Genomic DNA, 4324 nt, shown 5'->3' with positions numbered 1-4324 from the left:
CACGGCAGCACCAGGGAGGGACTGGCTCCTTCCAGGGGGGGGGTCGGGTCCCCACTTTTAGCCCTGCGAGGGAGGGGGTACCGCCATCACCTTGTTCCAGAGGGAGATATCATTGCCTGGGGATAGGGAAACTGAAGCACAGAGCCAATAGGAAGTGTCATTCCGACTCATCTTGGGCAGTGTTTAAATCTAAGTGAGGCTCGGAGGTTGCAGCATCTCCTGCTCCCAGGTAAGAAGAGTCAGGACAAGAGGAAACGGCCTCAAGATGTGGCAGAGGAGATTTAAGTTGGATATTACTAAAAATTTCTTCACTGAAAGTGTTGTCAGGCGCTGGAACAGGCTGTGCAGGGAAGCGGTGGAATCGCCATCCCTGAAACTGTTCAAAAATCCACGGGGATGTGGCACTTTGGGGATGTGTTTTAGCGGTGGGTTTGGCAGTGCTGCGTTAGTGCTTGGACTCGATGATCTCAGAATCCTTTTCCAACCTTAGTTATCCTGGGATCTCTACAAGCCACCTCTGGGGTCTCCCTCTCGGCTTCCAGCATCCCCAGCAGGGGATGGGAAGCGGCAGGGCTGGGTTGTGGCCTCTGCTGTTTCAGGGCGGGCAAACACAGCTCAGCCAAGAGGAAAATCCCCAGAGCCTCAGGGTCAGGCCTATGTCCGGTGCCCACATTGTCACCGAGCCCCTGTGAGATCTGGGGACAGCTCACCCTGGGGCCGGCTCCCTGAGCATCTCTGGGCTGCCTGTGGGGTCAGAGAGGAGAAACAAGGCGGAGAGCCCCGCATTTTTTAAATCCCTCCATGGGCTGTCTGATTTGGGGTGAGATGCGGTGTTCTGGGCTCTGCAGGGAGGACCTGCAGCCCTCGAGTCAGCCCAGCTTTGCTGTTGCACTGGCTGCGAACAAAAAGGCTTTTTAGCATCATTTTTCACCCAGTGTGCGCAGAGAGACGCTCTCCCTGGCCAGGGCTGTGTGGCAACACTTCCAGCACCCAACGAGGCGCTTTATTTGCAGCAGCCAGGGCAGGATTCAGCCCCTTGGATGCCCCGGAGCTCCAGCCCGGATCCTGCTGCTGCAGCTCCATCCCTGCCCGGGGACTCGGCTCCCAGACCTCGGCGTAATTGACTGGCTGCTCAGAGGCGAGGTAATTAAGGGATCGGTGCAGATAAGCACGGGACACAATTCCTCACAATCCCTCACAATTCCTCTATCTCCCAAACAGGGAGCCTCAGCAGGAGGGAAAATGAAGTCTGTGGGTGCAGATGGACATGGGCTCGCTGTGGTGGTGCAGGAAGGCAACGAGGAAAAGCAGATCCATGTCACCCCCCTGGCTCCCAAACCCGCTCACTCCCCATCGCAATCCATGCAGAAAGCAAAGCCAGCCCTCAAATCCATTTTTTTCCTGGGTTCTTTTTTTTGTTTTTTTTTGTCACAGCCCCATCGTACTGCTCCTCTGGGCACTGGCATCCAGAGAGTTTCAGGCAGATGGTAGATTTTCACCTTCTTTACTTTTTTTTTAAAATCCTGAGAAATCTGTGATCCTGCTGGATTCAAATACAGCACAGGTGAAGGGCCAGGCAGCAGTTTTTCATGAGGCTCTGGGAGCTGTGGTGATAAAAATAATTTAGCTTTAATTTATAGACATTACAAAAATTTAAGCCTCCCCCCTGGCTCCTGATTTCTAAAATAATAAGATTTATTTTTAATGTGACCAGGGCATCTTCCTCAGCACAGGGGACATTTCTGTGTTTTATTGCCCCAGTGTTTATAGCTTTGAGCTGCTTTAAGTGATATTTTTCCAAATATTTGAGGGGGTTGCTGGAAGTTGTGGCACAGGATTTGGGGCCAGGCTCCTCTTTAGTGTCTGAGAAAGGTGGTGGGGTTCCAGGAAAGGTGCTTGGCTCTGTCCCAGTGAGGCTTGGGACAAACTGGGGATGTCAGTGGGGACACCAAACAAACTCCCTGTCTGCTGTGTCCCTGCTGCTGGAACAGAAATTTGAGTGGGAAGCAGAGGAAGAATTTAGTCATAGAATTCCAGAATGGGTTGGAAGGGACAAAATTCCTCTAATTCCAACCCCCTGCCATGGGCAGGAACACCTTCCACTATTCCAGGGAGCTCCAAGCCCCATCCAAGCAGGCCTTGGACACTTCCAAGGATCCAGGGGCAGCCACAGCTTCTCGGACACCCTGTGCCAGGGCCTGCCCACCCTCACAGGGAGGAATTCCTTCCCAATATCCCATCTAAACCTCCTCTCTGTCAGTTTAAAGCCATTCCCCCTTTTCCCACACTCCACGTCCTTATCGAGTCCCTCTTCTGTTCTCATAGGTCCCAATCTCATGGATTGTTTTTCCTGCCTGAGGTTGTCCCATTGGGTTCCTCATGCAAACATCACTGGGAACATGCCAACCCCACCAGGATGGCTCAGGACAGAGGGATGTGTCATCCATCCATCCATCCATCCATCCATCCATCCATGGTCACCCCAGGACCCCTCTCAGCACCCCCAGAATGGCTCTGCCCGTCCCCCCCGGGCACACACCGACCCCATCAAAGGTCCCAAACCTCCAGCCACCCCAGGAAAAGGCTCTGAAGGAGACTCCCACTACCTCCCCCACCCACTGCCTTCAGCTCCTCTCCTCAGAATCACCTCCCATTCCCAAAAAAATGCTCCAATCCAGTCAGTAACAGCCTGGAATGACCCCCCATCCCTTGCTGCCACACTGCATCCCACAGATCCCTCTTCTCCCTGACCAACGAGCTGCTCTGAGCCCGGGATTCAGCCCCTGCCTGGGGATGGTTTTGGAGCTGTAAGTGGAGACTCCCAGGGATTCAGGTGGCATTTGTTGAGTGATGCCACCCTGTCCCATGGGAGCAGCCAGCTCAGGAGCTGGGCCCAGAGGGGAGAGGATGAAGGGAGAAATGAGAAACCCAATATCTCCCTTGGCTCTGTCATGGCTTAATTTAGAGCACAGGGGCTCTGCCAGAGTGTTTTTCCATTTAAAGCTGAACCTCTTCCCTTTTGTCCTGCACTGTGCCTTGCAGGGCAGTGGCAGCTGCTGCCTGGGGCTGCTGGGGGGGGTCAGCAAAGCAGTTTCCAACTCAGTTCCCCTTTGCCACCAGCTTCCTCCCCATTTGTCCCACATAAAGGAGTGAAATCCGTCTCCTCCTCCCATCCCTGTCCTGCTTTGGAGCCTCAGGGAGGGTGGGAGCCACCCACAGCCCCAATCCATGGCTCTAAATTCCAGTGGGATGGGCTTTGACCCCCCCAGCTGATCCTGTGCCCCTTGTCCAAGTGGATCCCAGGGCAGGGAGAACTCTCCTGTGTCAATACTGTCTACATTTAACCACCCTAATGCAACTTAATTCATGTTACAGCCACTTTGGAAAGCTCCTTGCAGGTAAGCTCCTGGCAGCAGGCCCAAAGGAAAGGAGGACAATTCATTGCAGATAACTTATTCCCAGCAGTTCAGCTGTACTTTAAAATCAGATGCATCCATCAGGCACTTTATGGCTGCTCCATGGAAGAGCTCTGCCCAGCTCCAGGGCAGGAGACAAGTTTTGGCTAAGCCCAAGTGTTTGGAGAACTCATATTTGGAGTTAAGAACTGGCCAAATCCTAACAAGGAGTGCTCCCAGCTAAATACTGGCAGCAAAATTAACCTTAACCATACCCACCAGCCCATGCCAGCCTTGTCACCTTCAGCCTGTCACCACCATCAGCCACAGTGAGAGACTGAAAAAACTCAGAGCTTATCAAAAAGCTGCCTGGGACATGACTTTTCACTGGATGAGGGTTGTCCCAGTGAGGAAATGCTGGGGACTCACAGTGCTTTTATCTAAGAGAGGCAGAGCGATGGCTGGCTGCAAGCTGGAGCCAGAGAAATTCAAATTAGAATTGAAATACAAGATTTTAACAGGCTGGTGCTTATCTATGAGGGAAAAAAAGCACTGAAAGTTCCAAGGGAAGCAGGGGGTTGTGGTGATTTCATATCAGCTGTGTCCCTGAAAGAAATATTGCAGCTCAAGCAGCACAACTGTGCTGGAGAGATCCTGGGGCCGAGGACCAGAAGTATGGGGATTTTGCAGGCAGAGAGAAAAATATTGTCATGGATTTTATTCTCTGAGTGACGGGTTGGGGTACAGGGGGGCTGCTGCTCCCAAGGTCTGCCAGGGTTTCTTTATTTATCAAAACGCTGCAAGAAAATTGGTCTCATCCCTTGAAAACTGGGAAGCAGCAAGAGCCAGCACAGGCAGAACTCAGGGCAGGTCACTCTGTGGAAGTGCAGGGAGAGTGTATTTCAAAATTAAGGTGAAAACTGAGAAGG

The sequence above is a fragment of the Corvus brachyrhynchos genome, unplaced genomic scaffold (assembly GCF_000691975.1).
Source record: "Corvus brachyrhynchos isolate BGI_N302 unplaced genomic scaffold, ASM69197v1 scaffold18, whole genome shotgun sequence".
Lineage (NCBI taxonomy): Eukaryota > Metazoa > Chordata > Aves > Passeriformes > Corvidae > Corvus > Corvus brachyrhynchos.
The sequence above is the reverse complement of the archived record's forward strand: the minus strand, read 5'-3'. Positions refer to the sequence as shown.